The 21,579-nt window shown below is 42.8% G+C and overlaps 1 protein-coding gene and 2 long non-coding RNA genes across 11 annotated transcripts in view; 1 reads left to right on the top strand and 2 right to left on the bottom strand.

Annotated features, from left to right (window-relative positions):
- Positions 1-6,561, bottom strand: part of ELF2 (E74 like ETS transcription factor 2) — a 103,623-nt gene extending 97,062 nt beyond the window's left edge. For 2 of the 9 annotated variants that reach the window (XM_082727652.1, XM_082727654.1), the window contains exon 1: positions 6,388-6,559. The gene's annotated coding sequence lies outside the window, so the exon portion shown is untranslated. Of the gene's footprint in view, positions 1-5,412; positions 5,434-5,619; positions 6,368-6,387 lie in introns of those variants that run through there. The other 7 variants (XM_082727639.1, XM_082727650.1, XM_082727651.1 and 4 more) reach the window with 5 other exon arrangements.
- LOC309863202 lies at positions 734-13,569 on the top strand. The gene is made up of 2 exons (XR_014310925.1): positions 734-5,010; positions 13,323-13,569. It is a non-coding gene; the product is annotated as an uncharacterized lncRNA (long non-coding RNA).
- Positions 7,811-12,604, bottom strand: LOC309863205. The gene is made up of 2 exons (XR_014310928.1): positions 12,490-12,604; positions 7,811-8,476 (listed from the first exon to the last, which is right to left on the bottom strand). It is a non-coding gene; the product is annotated as an uncharacterized lncRNA (long non-coding RNA).
- Positions 13,570-21,579: the final 8,010 nt, after the last annotated feature.

Genomic DNA, 21,579 nt, shown 5'->3' with positions numbered 1-21,579 from the left:
AGCTATCAGTAAAACAATTATGTATGTAAAGTATAACTAACAATGCCCCCAAAGCATGAAGCAAAAACTGACAGAACTAAAAGGAAAAATAGACATTCCAATAATAATAGGGATTTTAATCTGTCTCTCAATAATTAATAGTATGGCTAAACAGAAAATCATAGAAGGCCTGTAAACTATCACTCAACTTGACATGACACCTACAAAACATTCCACCCAACAACAGCATATTCTTATCTAGGATATACATATTCTTATCTAGTCCACAGGGAACATTCTTCAGAAAAGATTACATACTACGCCATAAAATTGTCTCAATAAATCTAAAATGAGAAAATCATACAAACTATGTTCTCCTACTATAGGGGAATTAAATTAAAAAATCAAAAACAATGAAATGTAGGGAATCCCCAAATAATTGGGGATTATCATTATTATTATTTTTTATTATGTTGTACATTTCTAAATAACCCACAGTCAAAGAAGACATCAAAAAGGAAATTTTAAAATATTTAGAAGTGGGGCGCCTGGGTGGCTCAGTGGGTTAAGCCGCTGCCTTCGGCTCAGGTCATGATCTCAGGGTCCTGGATTCGAGTCCCGCATCGGGCTCTCTGCCTGCTTCCTTCTCTCTCTCTCTCTGCCTGCCTCTCAGTGTACTTGTAATTTCTCTCTGTCAAATAAATAAATAAAATCTTTTAAAAAAATAAATAAAATAAAATATTTAGAAGTGAATAAAAATTTTAAAAAGCAAAACACAGGGGCACCGGCGTGGCTTAGTTGGTTAAGCAACCAACTCTTGATTTCAGCTCATGTCATAATCTCAGGATCATGAGATTGAGCCCCTTAGGGGGCTCCATGCTCAGCACGGAATAGGCTTGAGATTCTCGATCTCTCTCTCTCTGTCCTTCACCCCACTTGCATACACACTCTCTCTCTCTCAGATAAGTAAATAAATAAAAGCTAAGACTATATATTGTATGGTTCCATTGCTATAAATTATTCAGAAAAGGCAAATCCATACAGACAAAACACAAATTAGTTGCCTGGGAGTGGCTTGAAGCGGGTGGGGTAAGGGTTAACTGCAAACAGATGAGAGGTAGTTTTTGGAGGGCACAGGAATGTTCTAAAAATGACTTATAAGCTTAAACCAGTCCTGCTGTCAGTCTGTGGGAGTCAGGTATTGTGCAACTCACTGAGTCTCTGCTGTCTACCCCCATGTTGAAGAGGAGCTCTGCCTCTCCATCCCAAGCTAGAGTACCTGGAGCTGGCCTCTTGGCCTTCTGTTGGCCCAGTTGTGTAGAGTTCAACAACTTTATGCAGATAAGCTCTGCCCCTGCCCAGGAGCAGGACCTGTCAGTCTGAGGAGATCCTGGGCTTTCCCCCTAGCCAGCTAGGCCACCAGCACAGAGCTTCCTTTGCTGAATTAAAGTTTGTAAATGCTTTTAAAGATAAACAAACAAGGAAACAAATAAATCTGGTTTTTAATGATATCTCAATCTCACATCTTTATCCATTCATGTATTATTGATGGGACACTCAGGTTACTTCCATATCTTGCCTATACTAAGTTATGATGTAATGAACACAGAGGCGCATTATCTTTTAAAATTAGTGTTTTCATCTTCAGATAAACAGCCAGAAGTGGGTTTGCTGGATTATAGTTCTATTTTTAGTTTGCAGAAGCTCCATACTGTTTCCATAGTACCTGCCCTATTTTGCATTCCCACCAACAGTGCACAAGAGTTTCATTTCTCCATATCCTTGCCAACACTTGTAATTTCTTCTCTTTCTGATAATAGCCATTCTAAGAGGTGTGAAGTGATATCTCATTGTGGTTTTGACCAGCATTTCCTTGATTAGTAATGATGTTGAGCATCTTTTCATGTGTCTGTTGGCATCTGTCTTTTGGGGGAAAGGTCTATTGGAGTCCTCTGCCTATCTTTTAATTGAATTTTGCATAATATATTGAGTTGTAAATTCTTTATATATTTTGGATTATTGACACCCCCCCTTATCAGTTACATCATTTACAAATATCTTCTCCCATTCAGCAGGTCCCCTTTTCATTTTGCTTATGGTCTCCTTCACTGAGCAAAAAGCTTTCTAGTTTGATGTAGTTCTACTTATTTTTGTTTTGCTGTCCTTGCCTGAGAAGACAGATCCAGAAACGTATTGTTCAGACAAATGTCCAAAAGCTTACTATGTTTGCTTCTAGAACTTTGATGGTTTCTGGTTTTCATTTCAGTCTTTAATCCATTTTGAGTTTATTTTCCTATATGGTGTAAGAAAGTGGTCCAGAAGCACCTGCTGGCTCAGTCGGTGGAGTATTTGGCTCTTGATCTCAGGGTCAAGAATTCAGGCCCTAGGTTGGGCACAGAGATTACTTTTAAGATAAATAAATAAATAAACCCAAGAAATTGGTCCAGTTTTATTCTTTTGCCATGTAGCTGTCCAGTTTTCCCAGCACCATTTAATAAAGAGACTATCTTTTCCCTGTTGTAACTTCTTGCCTCCTCTGTCAAACATTAACTGACCTCATAAGAATGGGTTTATTTCTGGACTCTATTCTGTTCTATTGATCTGTGCCTGGTTTTGAGCAAGTACCATACTGCTTTGACAACCACTATAGCTTTGTAATATAGACTGAAATCAGGAAGCTTGGTATCTTCAGCTTCCTTCTTCTTTCTCAAGATTGGTTTGGCTATACAGGGTCTTTGTATACAAATAAAACTCTATACAAATTTAAGGATTATTTGTTCTAGTTCTGTGAAAAATGCCATTAGAATTTTAATAGGGATTGCAATGAATCTGTAGATTGCTTCAGACAATATGAACATTTTAACAATATTAACTTTTCTAATCCATGAGTATGGTTTATCTTTCCATTTATTTGTATCATCTTCAATTTCTTTCATCCGTGTTTTATAGTTTTCAGAGTAAGGTCTTTTAACTCCTTGGTTACATTTATTCCTCAGTATTTTATTCACTTTGATGCAATTTTGAGTGGGATTGTTCTCTTAACATCTCTTTCTGATAGTCTATTATTAGCGTACAGAAATGCAATATTTATGCATATTAATTTTATGTGCTGTGTACATACCCAAGAGAAATGAAAACACAACTACAAATAGTGTACAAAAATGTTCACAGTAGCATTGTTCATAATAACTAGAAAGTGGAAACTCAAATATCCACAAATTCACAAATAACGTATATAACCATACAACAGAATATTACTTAGCAATAAAAATAATGACATAGGCTACAACATGAATGAACTCTGAAAACATTAAGCTAAGTAAAAGAAACCAGTCGTGAAAAATCACATATTGTAGGGTTCTACTTTTTTTTTTTTTTTAAGTGAGAACAAGTGCCTGCTCAAGGAAGGAGGGTGGGGGAAGAGAATCTTAAGCAGGCACCACCCCCAGCTCAATTTCAGGACCCTAAGATCATGATCTGAGCCAAAATCAAGAGTTGGATGCTCAACCGACTGAGCCATCCAGGCACCCCTGTATGACTGTCCTCATAAAAAATGTCCAGAATAGATAAATCTATAGAGACAGAAAAATCAGTGGTTGCCTAGAGCCGGGGATCTTGAGGGAAAAACGAGAGTAACCACTATAGGATTACTTTTTGGAATGATGAAAGTGTCCTAAAATTAATTACGATGATAGTTGCACAACTCTGAATATATTAAAAACCACTAAGTTGTACACTTTAAATTGGTGAATTGAATGGTGTATGAATTATATCTCAATAAAACTGTTACCCAAAAACAAAAACAAAAAAACCATGGGAGTACAAAGCCATCCATCAATAATGGTAGGCCTGCCACATCCCAAGTTACCAACCTATTATTTAGGACGCAAAAATCTCAAAGTTATAAATATCTTCCAATCATACTCTCATAAGTTTGTAAGTGTGTGTGTGTGTGTGTATGTATCAGAAACTAGAAGCAATGATTAATCAAAGTAATTAAATCACTAACCTTAAAAAACAGGTTGACATTAAATATTCAAATTTCAAATGCCGGAAGTATTTCTATTTTCTACTTCATGTGTTTGCGAGGAGATAGCTCAATGATATTCATATAAACGCACTGCATAAACTGTATGGCCCTACCTATTAACGTTAATCATTCCTGAATCCTTCAAACGTAATTCAATAATTTCTAGGCTTATATAAAGTCATTTTTACTTTTTAAAGAAAAAGAAACTCCAAAACGCAAATATCCAATCCTGCCTTAGTGAAGTGTACATTGTTCCGTGATTTGGGCACTATTCTGTGATTATGGCACTAAGGAAAGTGCATAATTTACCTCTTTATAGTGACTCATAGGTAAAAAGAAAAGCAAATCTGATTACCAAACACAAGATTACTGTTGTATCATCACCGGATTAAAATTAAATACACAACTGAAGTAAATGTTCGTGAAGGGGGGAAATTTTACAGTTTTCGAATGAAGTGCTCCCCCCTCACTCATTTAAACTAGTACCAATAACTTAAAGAAAGGCTGTTCTGCAGCGAATCTAGGTCCTAGAAAGAGAGCCCAGGATGCTGGCACATAAGAAACACCAGAAACAGGGCAATCTGGATTACTCTTGGCCTTATGGAATATTTTCTGTCTTTTATCGACACGGAATAAAAACGCCCGACTGGAGCGGGGGGTGGCGGGGTGGGGGTTCGGCTACTCTACTCGCAAAGCTGCTCCGGCCGTCAGCACCAGCCCTAGCAGAGCCCTCACCGTTCCTTTCCCGCGCCCCCAAAACATCCAGTAGCACGGTCCCAAGGGGACAGCTTTTCCAAGAGAGGATCCAGAAGGCGGTCACCGGACGCGCGTTACAGAGCCCGTTTTTGTTTTGTTTAAAAAACAGATTCCTATCACAGCCAAGCCTCCCTAACCCGGGGGGAACTGGGGGAAGTGGCAGCAGGGGGCCGGCGTGGAAAGCGAGAATAAAAGAATAACCGAGTACAACCTGCCATGCAAGCGAGCCGCGGAGAGAAGGAAAGGTAAGAGGCGGCGGTAAGGCCCGACGGGGAAGGAAACTGGTCTCCAGCCCTCCACGCCACCCCGCGCGGCCGGAGCCTCCCAGGTCCCGCCCCGAGCTCGCTGCCCTGCCCCGGCGCCGGCCGCAGCCTCCCGCCCTACCAGACCCTCCCAGGACGCGCTTCCTCCGGAGCCGGACCCCCGCCCTGGCCTCCCCGCGGGATAAGGCGGGTCAGTTCTGCCCGCTCCTCCGCAGAGGTGACTCGCGCGGCGATGTAAACACAGCGAGACCAGCTGCGCTCAGCCCATCCCCCCCACCCCGCCGGGGTCCGTAACCTCTTCCCTCAGCCCTGCCCCGCGCCCCGCGCTCCCCTCGGGCAGGCGAGCAGCGCGCCTTCCCCTTTCTCCAAGTCCCGCTTCCCGACCGTTGCCCGGGGGCACTCAGCCCCCTTCCCCAGCTCCCAGCCGTTGTCACCGCCACAGCCTCCGGAAAACCCTCGGCAAACCCCGGAGCAAACAACACAGGCGCGGGGCGGGGGTGCGGAGGGAGGAGGCGGCACTCGGGACAGCGAGGCTTTATCACCGCGCCCTCCGCGCTCCCTCCCACCAGCCTCGGCTGCTCGCGCTCTTACCTGCTCTCCGCGTCGCCAGGGAAGACCACGGCGTCGCTTTCCCTCCCGGCAGGGCCGCGGACTAGCACCGCCGCCGCCGTTGGCCGGGCGTCCCGAGGGAGCCGGGGCCTCCCCGGCAGCCAGAGCCGCTCCACTGGGAGAGGAGGAAACAAAACAGCGGCGAGCCGCCCCGCGCAGCGCCCCCCGCCCGCGCCGCCCCACCGATCCCCAACCGCCGAGGCGACGGCGGCGACACAGAGCCCGGCGCGGGGAGCAATGGTGGCCCCCGCCCTCGCCCCGCTCCCGGCCCCCTCCCTCCACCCCCCACCTCAGCTCCTCCCCCTCGGCCTCCTGCCGCCGCCACCAGGACACTCGAGTCCGCCTCCCCCACCCCGCCCGCTCGGAGCGCTCCTCCCCTCCCCACGCGGCGAGGGGGGGCGGCACCGCCAGTCACCGCAGCGTCTGTCAAACCGGGGCCGTCTATTTATACCCCGCGGGGCCTCACCGCCGCTGGCCCCCACCGGCCCGCCAACCTGCCTCAGTGGCTCTCTCGACTCTCGCCCGCCCCTTATCCCCCAACTTCTCCCAAACCCGCCTTCTCAGGTAAAGACTCTGGCCACTTGTCCCGCTCCCTGCTCGGGGCTCCCCCATCCCACTCTCGGCTCCAACCCCAGACTGGTGCAGGGGCCCCAAGGCGCGGGCAGGCGCGTGGGGGCAGCGGGGCCGCGCGTGCACCTGCAGCGCCCGCCCGCCCCCTTCTCCCAGCTGGCCGGGACCGCACGCACACACCCTCGCCACTCTTCGAAGCCTCCCGCGGGCCCCGGCTGTCACTCCATCCCCAGCTCTGGACTGCCTCCCTTCTCCAGGGACAGCTCCGCGCTCGGGCAGTCTGACAGATAGTGGGGGCCGAGGGTTGGATAAACTCCTAGTCCCGGTCCCTCCAGTCTCCTCTCTACAGCCGTGAAAGGTGGGGGCGCGGGCGGGCCGGAGCGCGCCGCCGGCCCCGCCCCGGCCCCTCCCCGGTCGGTGACGCTCGTGGCGCACCGCCCCTCCAGCCTCGCGCCCTCGGCGCCGCCCGCTCCTCCTCCCGGCTCTCAGACGCCCGGCCTTGTACACCCGCGACCCCGCCCCATTCCCAGAAATTACCACCCGCCCAACGGCCGGGCCGCGCGGCGGTTGGTGCCCGCGTTTGCTGACGGTCGGGTGGCGGGGCTCAGCGCGCAGCTGCGGAGCGCGGCGGGCGGCCCCTTGGCGCTGCCCTCCGAACTGCGGGCGCCCGCACCGAGCCATTGTCGCTCTTCGCTCGGTTAGCGACGGAGAAGTAACTCAAGTCCGAGTATTGTTGTTGCGAGAATGCGGGAGTGTACTGATGCGGGAGTCTTTCGGTCCAAGTGCCTAACGAATTCGAAAATGAAAACCCAGCAGTAGCTGCACGCTTCTGGCTTCCCCACTTTCACACAAAGGGGAACCTTTGAGCAGGGCACTCACGCGCCTTCCAATGCACAAAAGCCAATGACACGGTGCCCTCGACTGTGCGGCGTTTGGAGCGCCTCGCGAATGATCTTTCTTGCGCACAGTTATGCATACAAACGCAAAGTTGTGCCTCGATCTAGTCCACCACCACCACACTTCGCCGCCGCCGCTTTTCTTGTATTTGTTTCTTTAACAAAGAGCGATGACTGTCCCGGTGCGCGGAGGGACTAATGCTAGTCCCTCTCGGGCTCCTGCAGCCCCACTCTGATAGACCTGACGCGGTATCCACCAGGTTCATCGCTGGGCTCCAGCCTTAGTCTTTTTGCAGCTCCATAATCAGTCATGAGAGAAGGAAAAAAACGTGAAGAATTTAAGTGGTAGCTGCTCTTTAAAGTAACGTGGGAACTATGGAAATAACCTTAGAGTAGGGCTTAAATGTCAGAGGGCTGTCAGCCCCACTGATGTGTTCCTGAAGAACGGAACAATTTAATGATCTCTTTCTTTCTTTTTGAAAACTGTTAATGTCTTTTTATTTACCGGAGGAGGGGATACGGGGGTGGAAATGGTACTCTTTCTTTTCCTATCTGGAAAAGCAACTCTGGTGACTCCTTAAGAGATTTTTTACTTTTAAACCTAGGGGAAACCTGGATGGCAAATAGGGTTAATCAAAGAGATCCTCTTAACTCTGATGAAGTTTTATGGATCCCTTGGTTCTAAAACATGGCGACTCTTGACATTCTTTTGAACTAAAGAATTCAAATCTTTAATACACAAACAGGATACTACAAACATAGCAACAGTTCTAGGGCAATATTTCTAATCTCACATTTCCTGCAAAATAGGGGAATCATTGTCCGCTCAATAGATGGAATGAATTAATAATACTACTGAATCTTGGTGACAATAACATGTCATATTAAGGAGCGTGCAAGGACAAAGCCTGATTCCTGCAGTTAGGAACAGATCTCACTGCCTGGGTCAAATCATTCCTGTTTTCAGCTACCATGAGAAGAACTGTGTCTCTCCTGCTGCCAGTTGGAAGTAAACTGGAAAGTCCCAGGTGGTTAACAATGGTAAATTACGCTGTTCTCAATTCTTCAGTGCCCCTTCCATGCATGTTCTTTGAAATGTGGCTTTGCAGTTCTTCTAATTAGATGCAGAAAGTTTCTCCACACTACTGATGTTGGACTTAGGTTATTCCACTTGGTTTTGGCCAAGAGTATGGGCAGAAGTAACAGTGTAACAGTTCTGAGCCTGTCCTTAGGTGATTTTTCATGTTTCTGCTTGCCTTTCTCCCACACCTGCCTTTCACAATGTGAAGAACATGCCTGGGTAGTCTGCTGGTAAAGCAAGAATGAGAGACATGAAGCTGGTCTAGAACCATCCCCAGCTTGGAGCCTGTGACCTGCAGAAAAAAAGGAATTGTTGTTTTAAGCACTGTGTTTGGGAGTGGTTTGCTATCCAAAACTAGTGTTCCAATAGCTGACTGGTAGAATAGGAGATGGAACGATCTGTTTCCTTGGCATTGGCCTTAAAGGTGGCAGCCTGATGTCTCTGGGGCAGCTCTTCCATAGTGGGTCTTGGAAGGGCACATCCTTTGTCGAAGCCAAGTAAAAAACCCAGAAAGTGTAGCATGGCATTCTAAAGACCTCAGATTCACTAGGAAGGGGATGATGTGGTCAGTGGTCCTAGCTAATGAACATAAACTTCAGGATCTCCAGGTTGTAACTAAACGGCTCTTGCTTCTGGGGTGCCTGGGTGGCTCAGTCAATTAAGTGACCAACTCTTGATTTCTGTTCAGATCATGATCTCAGGGTCATGAGATCCAGCGAAGGGCTCCGTGCTCTTTAGGGAGTCTGCCTATCCCTCTGCTCCTCCCCATCCTCATCCTCTCTCTCTCTCTCTCTCTCTCTCTCAAATGAATAAATCTTTGGGTACCTGCTTGAGGTGTCAGGTCATGATCCCAGGGTCCTGGGATCAACCCCCACATTGAGTTCCCTTCTCAGTGGGGAGTCTGCTTCTCCCTCTGCCCCTTACCCCCATGCTCTCTCTCTCTCTCACTTTCTCAAATAAATAAAATCTTTAAAATAAATAAATAAAATAAAATAAATGTTTTTTTAAAGTTGCTCTTCTTTTTTTGCATTGTACAATTTATTTTGTAATTATACAAGTACTTCACTAATGCAGTCTCATCATCAATTTTCAAATAATACAAAATGGACTCTTTTTTTTAAAGATTTTATTTATTTACTTGTCAGAGAGAGAGAGAGAGCACAGGCAGACAGAATGGCAGGCAGAGGCAGAGGGAGAAGCAGGCTCCCTGCCGAGTAAGAAACCCAATGTAGGACTCGATTCCAGGACTCCAGGACGCTGAGATCATGACCTGAGCCAAAGGCAGCTTCTCAACCAACTGAGCCACCCAGGCATCCCCAAAATGGACTTTTTAAAAAGTCAAGTCTCTGGCTTTCCTTCTCTACTTCTCTTTCCACTCCTCACCCTGCATACATAACCAGTCTTTCCACACCTCTACCTTTCCACAAGTAACCGTGAAAGATAAATTAACATTTCAGTTTCCTGAAGTTTTTCTGTGCATTTATATACATAACACATGTAATTATGTAGACTAACTATAAATAAAATGGTATAATATGTGTATTAGATAGACTGCTTCTGCACTTCTTTTCTTGGTTTATTTACACTTTGTTCTCTCTTACCAACTAAGAAAGTCTTTTTTAAAATTTCACCGTCTTTAGTATAATGGATTAGCCAAGAGAAGATGTTTTCCCACTTCAGAATCAGAATGTTAAATGGGAAAATGAACTTTTAGGGCCAGTTTAGGAATGGGAGTGATAATCAACATGAGGAACACAGAAGACTAACTTCTGCTACTGGAAGCTGGCTACCACAAGGGCATTTCACACTTAGTGGACTCTGAATTACTGACGGTCCTTAAACCTATTGGGAGTCCCTCATTGCATATAGGCAAATCGCTACGTTACCAGCAACTGTGTAGACTCTACAAGAACAGCCAGAAAAATCTCTACTTTTTGCTTCTCTTTAAGGAGTAAGTGGTTATGGGGCACCTGGGTAGCTCAGTCAGTTAAGTGTCTGCCTTTGGCGGGTCAAGATCCCCAGATTGGATTAAGTCCCACATCAGTCTCTCTGCTCGCCTGGGAGTTGGCTTCTCCCTGTCTCTTCTCCCTCCCTCTGCCTCCTCCTCCCCCTCAGCCAGGAGTTGGCTTCTCCCTCTTCACACTTTCTCTCTCAAATAAATAAAGTCTTTTAAAAAAAGAAGAGAGTAAATGGTTCTGAGTGTTATTGTCCAGTTATATCCTGGTATTAACCTACCTTATTTAAAAGCCACTATATCCATCCCTTCCACTGCCCCTTTCTGGGCTTCTACAAAGGTGATTATTCATAACTCTCCCATACTCTGCTTCTGCAAAGGAACCCAGGCTCCAGACTCACACCTATTTTAGGTACCATTTTGCCTTATATGCATCAGAATCTCTAAAACATTTTATTTTATTTTATTTTATTTTAAAGATTTTATTTATTTATTTGACAGAGATAGAAATCACAAGTAGGCAGAGAGGCAGGCAGAGAGAGAGGGAGAAGGAGGCTCCCCACTGAGCAGAGAGCCCAATGGACCCTGAGATCATGACCTGAGCTGAAGGCAGGGGATTAACCCACTGAGCCACCCAGGTGCCCCTCTAAAACATTTTATATGAGGGCGCCTGGGTGGCTCAGTGGGTTAAGCCCCTGCCTTCGGCTCAGGTCATGATCTCAGGGTCCTGGGATCGAGGCCCGCATCGGGCTCTCTGCTCAGCAGGGAGCCTGCTTCCCTCCCTCTCTCTCTGCCTGCCTCTCTGTCTACTTGTGATCTCTCTCTGTCAAATAAATAAAAAAAAATCTTAAAAAAAAATAAATAAAAAATAAAAAAAATAAATAAAACATTTTATATGAAACAAGTTATAAGAGGCTTTCCCCAGAAAATGTTCAAAACCTCTGGGTGGGGGTGTTAATTTGAAACAATCCCTAAGAATGAAATTTGTACCATCAAAAGCAATCAGATAAAATAAGCAGAAAGTACAAAGTTTGAATGTAGAACAGAAGTTAAGTCCTCGTAGAAGGGAAGTTAAATCCTCATGAGTCACACATGTAATTTTACCTTGTACTGTTTTCTAGTAAAACAAGTACTTGAAATCATTTCATATTTTGAGTTCTTGATATATTTTTAAAGCAGCTTTCTCTTTAAGAGAGTGCTTTACATTTTATTAGTTCTCTCAACAAATAAATTACTTTTAGCATACATTTTATTGCTTTGTTAAAATATTTGAAGTGTTGGGGCGCTTGAGTGGCTCAGTGGGTCAAGCCTCTGCCTTCGGCTCAGGTCATGATCTCAGGGTCCTCGGATCAAGCCCCGCATCGGGCTCTCTGCTCAGCGGGGAGCCTGCTTCCTCCTCTCTCTCTGCCTGCCTCTCTGTCTACTTGTGAACTCTGAGTGTCAAATAAATAAATAAAATCTTTTTAAAAAAAATTTGAAGTGTTAAGATGGATTGTATTTTATTCTAGTTAGAATTTCTAATATTTTTCAATGATAAAACCAATTTTTGTAAGCAGATTTGCCTCCTTGTCTTTATTATAAAAATTAAAAATCCAAATGAAATGTACATGAAGACAATTTTATTGGTTATTTAAGATCATATTAATCTTTAGAGTTTCTAAATAAAATAGGTTTCCTATTAAAAGCCAAGATAAATGCCATAGTAGTTAGTTAAAATGCAAAGATAAATATATGCCAGGGGGAAAGTTCTGAAATAAATTTCCATATTTGTGAGCTGACTAATTTTCAAGGGCAGTTAACTCTGTTTCTTCCATGCTACTAAGTTAAAATAAATTAATAAACAAACTTCCTTTCCATTTATTTCCTGGATCACTCTAAAGATTAGAAATGCAAACCAAAAACTTTGTTTTTTCCACTATTTGTTTTCTTTCTTCTCTGCAGTTTTTTCCTATTAGCCAACTAATTAGAGTGGGGGGCATTATTTTAATAATAGTAAATAATAATGAAATAATAACAATAATATTGACCACTATTAATATACTACTAGGTATTTTTTCTTAATCTTATGAGTTTTTACGAGTATCTCCATCTTACAGTTCACATCCAAGGTAAGAAAGGTTAAGCTACTCATTCAAAGTTACACAGTTAACAATAGAGTTTGATATTCAATCCTTCTCCAGAGCCCATGCTTTTAACCACAAGCACTTCTTAAAGTACAGGTGTGTTTTAACTGTTCATGATCAAACATCAAGGACAAAAATTATTGCCCTCTCCTTCAGCTTTGACACTGGCCTCATGTCCTATTCTCCCAAATTCGCTGGGCATGGATGCCACCTTGCAGGTCTACTCACCTCTGCTTGGGTCCTGCTCTGCCTAACATAGCAGATGGTTGAGTGTTTCTGGCCATCTTCCTCATCTCCTCTCTCCAGACACTCCTTCCTCCACCAATTGCCAACATATTCCCTCTCTTCCTGTTCCTGACTAGACCTCCCACATCTGCTGATGACCCCGACCACTAAGCAAAAAGAGAGAGAGAGATTAGGGTCCGGATAAGAAGCCAATCGATATGGAGGATGAAAGGGTCACTATAATTAAGAAGAACAGTAATTAAAATGTGAATACCAGGCAGGGAAAAAAAAAATGGAATAAATGGGAAGATGGGCTGAGTGTTTTAACAAACTATGGATCTAGGGGCATCTGGGTGGCTCAGTTGGTTAGGTGTCCAGCTCTTGGTTTCCACTCAGGTCATGATCTCAGGGTCCTAACATCCAGCCCTGCCATGGGCTCTGTGCTCAGCAGGATTCTGCTTGAGAATCTCTCCCTCTCCCTGTGCACTTCCCCTGTTCTTGCGTGCCCGCTCTCTCTTTCCCTCTCTCTCTCAAAAATAAATAAATAAATAACAAATAAATAAATCTTTAAAATACTGTGAATCTATATAAGTGAATGGAAACTCCTATAATGTGAAGAAGAGAGGGAAATAGTAATAGTTCTACAGTTAAAGTTAATATTCAAGAGGTATAGTAATTGATAATAACTGTAATTATATGTGATCAGAGTCCTAAATACTCAAAAAATACTTTTGAAATTTAGCATCATCTTAGTAGTGTTGATTGAATGTGTACTTACTTTTCACCTTTTATTTTAATCCCCATAACAACCCAGGAAATACTGTTATCATTTGCAGACTATGACATCAAGGTGACGGAAGAGTAAAGCAACTTTCTCGAGACCACCAGCAAGTGAGCAGGGGATCCAGGCAGGAGACCCGAAGCAGGCTGGCTCCAGACTCCACGTTCCTTCCTTCCGTTCCTGCAATTCTGCTCTGCTTCCTCCTCCTCTGTGTTGTCCTCTCCAGGATTGAAGGAGAGACCAGGCCAGCTTCTCCCTATCCTGTGCTCTCTTATGAATAAACCAATACCTCTGATCTGTGATTTGAAGTGAAAGGGCCTTATTCACAATTCAACCAGCTAAAAGTAGAGAATTTCTACTGTCTATTAGAAGAGAATTTTCAGAGCCCAGCTACTAAGTCTGCATTTTTATTTGGTTACCTGGATGGAGAAAGAAAACTAATTTTTTAAAAAGATCTTATTTATTTATTTGACAGAGAGACAGAACATATGAGCAGGGGCAGCCGCAGCAGAGGGAAAGGGAGAAGCAATCTCCGTGGAGCAGGGAGCCCACCAACGTGGGGCTCAATCCCAGGACCCTGAGATTCTTACCCCAGCTGAAGGCAGACGCTTAAACAACTGAGCCACTGAGGTGCCCCAAGAAGTAAGCTTTGACAGATGGAAAGGGCAAGTTTGGAGTCCCCAGTCTCCAGTTTTTAGTCTTCTAGATCTGTCAGGAATATTATGTATTTACTCTGACCCAATTGTTCTACTGTTAAGAACACTGAGGCCTAAAAATAAGTGACTTGCTTTTGTTAATGCAGGACAGAGTTGGAATTTGAATCCCGCTTTTCTTATTTTCACAAGCTCCCTTTTGAGGTCACTGAGGTGAAAGTTGGGAAAGAGGAAGGTCTTTGGAAATGCTGACACCCCTTGAGCCTAATGGGGAAGTTTAGCAATAACAGCCTCCCTCTCACTGACTAGGTGGGGCAGGGCAGGAAAGGGAGGGACAGAGTAAGATGGGGGGCGGGGCAAGAAGCCTAGGGTAGAAGGAGGGAGACAAGCTTGGATCTGGTGAGACAGAGAGAGAGAGGTGGGAAATTAAGGAGCCAAGCCAAATCTCAGGAAAGAGCTAAAATTGGTTAGGCAAACTGTGAACTCAAATGTAGGCAGTTATCTACTTTACGATTGTGTCTAAAGCTAGCCAAATCCATATGTTCAAAATTATTTTGCTTTTCAGTTTTTCCTCAGGATGTCCTGTATATTTTTATAAGGTGGTTTACATGTATTATAAGCCGATTTCTGTGTTTTTCCAACACTTCTATGATGGAAAACTTAATCATTTTTATATTGTTCTAGCGAAATTTCAGTCTTTAATATTTTTTATTTACCATTAATCCAAAGAGCCCCTTAATCACTAACATGGTATTTGCTGAATTAGGCAGGCACTAGATACATTGAACTTCCAAATGACAAGGCTGAGTAGAGCAAGGGGCAAATTTGTACTGAAGAAAGATGCATATCTGGTTATCCGGCCAAATGAGTAGCACTGACTCTTTTTGATTGTACAATTTTAAAATGGCAACAGCAGGTGCTTCTGTAAGTGGTCTAGATAACTTGAAACTTAATGAGTAGTTCCCAGGACCAGGGTGCGTGTGATTGACTTTGTGAAACCCTCACCCCACAAAAATAAATAACTGGGATCCTGTTTTCCAGTAGCAGATTTTTGGAGTGAGATAAATGAATGAGGTAAAGGAATGAAAAAGTAAGTTAAAAGTGTCTTTTGTGTACTCCAGGTATACTCATTGTTTCTATTCTTAGAGCAAAACATTTCAAAGAGATCTTTGAAATGCAAGTAGAGCATGTGATTCTTGATCTTGGAGTTTTAAGTTTGACCCTCATGTTGGGTGTAGAGATTACATAAAAATAAAATCTTATAAAAAAAAAAAGAAAATACAAGAAAAAAGAGAAAGCAAAATATGGTAAATTCAGGGCCTAAGGTCATTCAGTATGCTTGGTAACAAACACTTCACATTTGGGGTACCTGGCTTGCTCAGTCAATAGAGCATTTGATTCTTGATCATGGGGTTGTGAGTACAAGCCCCATGTTGAGTGTAGAGATTACTTAAATAAATAATCTTTTGGGAAAAAAAGGACTTCATGTTTTTTAAATGTTAGAAATTATGAAATTCACATCAATTTGAAATGAATAGTATGACAGTAGTATAAGAAAAATCTTGATGAGCCAAGAAGAGATGAAATTTTTTAAAAAATATTAAAAATGAGCTCCTGGATGGCTCAGTGGGTTAAGCCTCTGCATTTAGCTCAGGTCATGATCTCAGGGTCCTGGGATTGAGCCCTGCATGGGACTCTCTGCTCAGCAGGGAGCCTGCTTCCTCTTTTTTCTCTGCCTGCCTCTCTGCCTACTTGTGATCACCGTCTGTCAAATAAATAAATAAACAAAATCTTCTTAAAAAAAAAAACACAAAAATATCCTAATGGTCAAGCTTTGAAATGTTATAAAGAAATATGGCCTCGCTTAATCAAATATAATTAGAAGCCTCCAAGAATTAGCCTAAAAAAGTGAATTTCCATGTTGGGAGGGGCAACAGATTTACCCACTACCACTCTGAGAATTTAGTCTTCCCTGTGACACTAACTCTGATGATCACTTCCAGTCCTATACTGAGCCATTAAGTATGTGCCTCCCAATTAACATTTTCTTGTACTCCCTACTCTTGTCTCATTAGAAAAGCTCTTTAGCTTTTCTATCGGTTCTCCTAAATTTCATTCTTACAGATTTTTCATTCTGGCAGGTTTTTAAAAGCTGATCAATATCTCAAATATTATAAAATTCAGAAAAATAAAATATACGATACTATTTTTATTAATCAGATGCCTGACATGCCTCTAAAGTAATTTTATTACATTCACTGGCTACATAGGCTTTCATTGCTTCTCCATGTGATGAGTTTGCAAATATTATTTTCTATAGAAAGAATATAAAGATAACTAAATTTTTGTCTAGCTTAGAATATTAAAATGTGTCTTTTTAAAAAATTTTTTTGGGGCACATGCACCCGAATGTTTATAGCAGCAATGTCCACGATAGCCAAACTATGGAAAGAACCTAGATGTCCATCAACAGATGAATGGATCAAGAAGATGTGGTATACATACACAATGGAATATTATGCAGCCATCAAAAGAAATGAAATCTTGCCATTTGCGACAACGTCGATGGAACTAGAGCGTATCATGCTTAGCGAAATAAGTCAGGCGGAGAAAGACAACTATCATATGATCTCCCTGATATGAGGAAGTGGTGATGCAACATGGGGGCTTAAGGGGGTAGGAGAAGAATAAATGAAACAAGATGGGATTGGGAGGGAGACAAACCATAAGTGACTCTTAATCTCACAAAACAAACTGAGGGTTGCTGGGGGGAGGGGGGTTGGGAGAAGGGGAGTGGGGTTATGGACATTGGGGAGGGTATATGCTTTGGTGAGTGCTGTGAAGTGTGTAAACCTGGAGATTCACAGACCTGTACCCCTGGGGATAAAAATATATTATATGTTTATAAAAAATTTTAAATTTAAAATTTAAAAAAAAATTTTTTTGAAGATTTTATTTATTTGAGGGGTGCCAGGGTGGCTCAGTTGGTTAGGTATCTGCCTTCAGCTCAGGTCATGATCCCAGGGTCCTGGGATCCAGCCCACATCAGGCTACTTGTTCAGTTGGGAAGGCTGCTTCTCCCTCTCCCGCTCCCCCTGCTTGTGTTCCCTCTCTCACACTCTCTCTCTGTCAAATAAATAAATAAATAAAATCTTTTTTTAAAAGAAGAATTTATTTATTTGAGAGAGAGCAGAGTGGGAGAGCGAGTGAGAGCTGGTGAGCAACAGCATGGGGTGGGGCAGAGGGAGAAGTAGACTCCCTGCTGAGTGGGGACCCCCCCCAACCTGGGGCTCTATCCCAGGACCTGAGCTGAGGGCAGCCCCTTAATCCACTGAGCTACCCAGGCACCCCAGCAGGTGTGTTAAATGCTGTAACTAAAGATTAGAAAAAGTTCATCTAAACCATGAACCTCAAAAAACAAACAAACAAACAAAAAAACATGTAACTGTTGTAAAATACTGAACTAGTCTACAAGTTCAGGCACTGTGGAGGCAGCTGTCGCCAGTTTCAACCCTCTCCCAACAGGAAAAATAGCCAGTTGTGGCCGGTACAGACTCCAGAAATAAGTGAATGGAGAGAAGTGATCTGAACCAACTGTGGTTAGAATGTCTCACTTTTATAAAACCACTGTGAGTATATCGGTGGGGTCCATCCTGGGTTCTCCACAGCAGTCAGTTTAAGTAAGAAGTCCTAAACTTAAAGCTTATTAACCTGAGGCCCACCTGCCCACCTGCCCCAAGTTTTTCTGAATCATCTCAGTTCCCTTATATAATACTCCCCTTTTTGGCTTAAGCTATATTAAGTTGGCACCCATTTTTTGCAAATCAAAATGTCTCATACAAGGCTCTGTTATATGATTATGTTATCCCCAGATTACTACATTAGACCTGTAACTAGCATGCTTGGGACTCAAACTCATGACCCCAAAATCAAGAGTCCCATTCTCCACCAACTAAGCCAGCCAGGTGCCCCTCTAATTAGTATACTTGATGCTGTTTCCAATTCCAATTGGTTTCATACATACCTGCCAGATTAATCTTCTTAAAGCATAGCTCTGACGATGTCATCACTACTCAAAATCTCTGAATACAGACTCCCCAACTTGGCATTGGAAGTGATGGGGTTCAGGACATACTGCCCCCAAATTTGGCATGTTGGCATATTAAATAATTTTTTTGGGCATGTTAAATATTTTAAGCTGAAGCAGTTTGACAAAATGGCAGAAGCAGGAAGGTCACTCTGACCTCCTATCCCCAAACCATAAAACCCTCTGTGAGAAGCACCCTCTCTATACACAGAGGAAAGAAACATCCTTATATCCGAAGACAAAGGAACACCCAGAAAAATCCTGACAAACAGGCCTTGCTAAGTTTCCCCAGTTTATTACAAGTATCTCATACTCCTTAACCTATCATATATTTCTATTACTGTCCTCTCTTCATCAAAGCTAGCATAAAAGAACATAGGTCTGTTTCTTTGGATCTTCATTTCTGTGTGAAGATTCCCAGGCCATGTAAAACTTATATTCAACATGTTACTACATACTATACAAATAATATATATTATATAATATTATATTTTATATAACATATAATGTATTTTATTATATTAATATAATGTAATATGATTAATATAATATAGATAAATATATTTATTTATATTTCTATTTATAATATAAAAATATAAATTAATATGATAAAATATAGTTAATATAATATTTATATTATATTATTATATGGTATGTATTTTTGAATAATATAATAATCCTGTTAATCAGTCTTTGTCCATTTACTTTTCAGACCAGCAGCCAGGAGCCCTAGGAGGATAAAGGAAAATCTTTTCCTTCCCTACAAAGGCCTCTATAAAATGGTCCACTGCCCATCTTACCAAGTTTACTTTCCAACATTTTCCTTGGTGGAGTCTTGGCAACAGCCACAGCAGCTCTCACTCATCATGCCCTGAGCTCTTCCACCCACGTGCCTTTGCTCAGGATCCCCCTCCCACATACAACTCCCTCTCTTACTCTGGGTATCAGAGCTATGTGTCCTTAGAGTCTATCTCAAATATCCTCTCCTTCATAAACTTTTCCCTAATTTCCCAACAAACTTCTCATCCCCCACCCTAAATGTGATTTCTCCCTTCCCTTGACTCATGGGATCTTTTGTTTCCTACTTTACCAATGACACTCTATTTTTGCCTTAGTTTATAATCATTGTATACAGGAGCTCCAAAGTCAGTGAGCAAGAGGGAAAAAAGGGTTATAGTCCAGAAAATTCCTGGAAATTCCTCACAAGGTCCCAATTAGAGAACAACCTACTGTTCTCTCTGGGTCAGCTGCACTCTCCTTCAGCATGGAAAGACATCACTGTTGCACCCCAGAGGAAAGGAATTGACCTTCATGGAGAGACCCTCCTGTATAAGTATTACCAAATCTTCAAAGCTAAAATCCCCCTCAATTTGGCGATATACCTGTCCTCCGAGCATCACAGGAACGGTCCAGGACTGTTGTTCATTTTCCCCTAGCACACTCTCTCCAGAGCGCATACCCACCGAGGAGAGAGTGGGGAGGAACTGCCTCCCCATTTCATTTTTCTCGCGTTCTCTCAGTGTAGATGGTTAAATTCATGTAAATTAAATGCACATAGAATGGGATTTTATAGTAGAGAAAGTACTTAAGAGGGGTTAAGGTGCAGACTCTGGCACTAGACGAAGTGAGTTTGATTCCTGGTTCCACCACTTATCAGACGTGGAACTTGGCCAAGGTATATGATGACTTTTTCTCTTACACCCCAATTTACATCTGCAGAAAGGAACAATAAAGGGGCCTAGTTAATAAGCTTGTTGTAAGGATTAGATTAATTGATCTCTAAAGTAATACAATGTGCCATTTAGGCCTTACATGAAAATTAAATGAGCTAATATAGATAAAGCACTTAGAACAGCGTCTCAGCATGTATTAGTACTCAATATTACTTATGAGTATTACTTGTCTTTCTATCTCACTTCCCTCATATGCTTTTAACCCACTGAGCCACCCAGGCGCCCCCCTCATATGCTTTTAAAGGATTAAATGAGAGGGGACACCTGGGAGGCTCAGTTGGTCAGTCTGCCTTTGGCTCAGGTCATGATCCCAGGGTCGGAGTTTGAGCCCCGCATCAGGCTCCCTACTCAGTGGGGAGTCGCCTTTCCCTCATGCCTGCCACTCACCCGGCTTGTGCGCTCTCTCTCTCTGTCAAATAAATGAATTTTTTTTAAGTATTAAATGAGAAGCATTTAGAACAACGCCTACCACAGAATAAGTACTCTGAAAAGGTTAGCTATTACTATTATGCCACTATTGTGTCCTCCCTATGCAAGTTTCCTGAGGACAAGGACATCATCTTACACCATTTTACATTCTTGCAAAGACTCCAGTAGTGTCTGCTACACGTGAGTCACTCAAAAAACAGTTGAAAATCAGATAATGTTTTCCTCCCCCAAAATATTGAATCACATTGACTTTATTTTTTAAAAAAGAAATCATTTCAAAACATCAGGGCACTGAAATCATTTTATTTATTTTATTTTTAAATGGAATCTCAGACATCTGGGTGGCTCAGTTGGTTAAGGGACTGCCTTGGGCTCAGGTCGTGATCCTGGAGTCCTGAGATAGAGTCCCACATCTGGCTCCCTGCTCAGCAGGGAGTCTGCTTCTCCCTCTAACCCTCCCCTCTCTCATGCTCTCTCTCTCTCTCTCTCTCATTCTCTCTCGCACAAATAAATAAATAAAATCTTAAAAAAATAAAAGTAATCTCAGTGCCCAAGGTGGGGCTCAAACTTACAACCCTGAGATCAAGAGTCCCATGCTTTACCAACTGAGCCAGTCAGGCATCCTGAATTACATTGGTTTTAATTTTTACAAGCCTTTTATAAAGAAACCAAACAAACATATATTCATGAGTACCTAAATGACTTTCCTATACTCTTAAGCTGTCTTTAGTGTCTTGCAAGGAATTCTTCCTTGCAAGAAGTCTCCCAGGTGGTACTGAATAGCTTCCAGAGTAAGAAGTTATTCAGGTACCAGAGTCAGACTGTAAATTACTTGGGGATAAATGTTGACTTCAGTTTCTCTGTGTTTTATTTTTACTAAGGACATTTGTGCTTATCTTTTTTTTTTCCTTAAAGATTTTATTTATTTATTTGACAGACATATATCACAATTAGGCAGAGAAACAGTCTAAGAGAGAGAGGCAAAAGCAGGCTCTCTTGGCTTGGCTCCATCCCAGGACCCTGGGATCACGACCTGAGCCGAAGGCAGAGGCTTTAATCCACTGAGCCACCCAGGTGCCCCTAGCAACTGATCTTAAAGTTAAATTCATGTTAATTCATGATCTGTGGTTTTAAAACACCTTGGAAATGATTCTAGGACATCAAGAAATATATCATCTTTGGGGCGCCTGGGTGGCTCAGTGGGTTAAAGCCTCTGCCTTCAGCTCAGGTCGTGATCCCAGGGTCCTGGGATCGAGCCCCACATTGGGTTCTCTGCTCAGTGGGGAGTCTGCTTCCTCCTCTCTCTCTGCCTGCTTTTCTGCCTACTTATGATCTCTGTCAAATAAATAAATAAAATCTTAAAAAAAAAAGAAAGAAATATATCATCTTCAATTTGATTGATTACCAATC

This window comes from Mustela nivalis (assembly GCF_964662115.1).
Source record: "Mustela nivalis genome assembly, chromosome: 4".
Lineage (NCBI taxonomy): Eukaryota > Metazoa > Chordata > Mammalia > Carnivora > Mustelidae > Mustela > Mustela nivalis.
The sequence above is the reverse complement of the archived record's forward strand: the minus strand, read 5'-3'. Positions and strand labels throughout refer to the sequence as shown.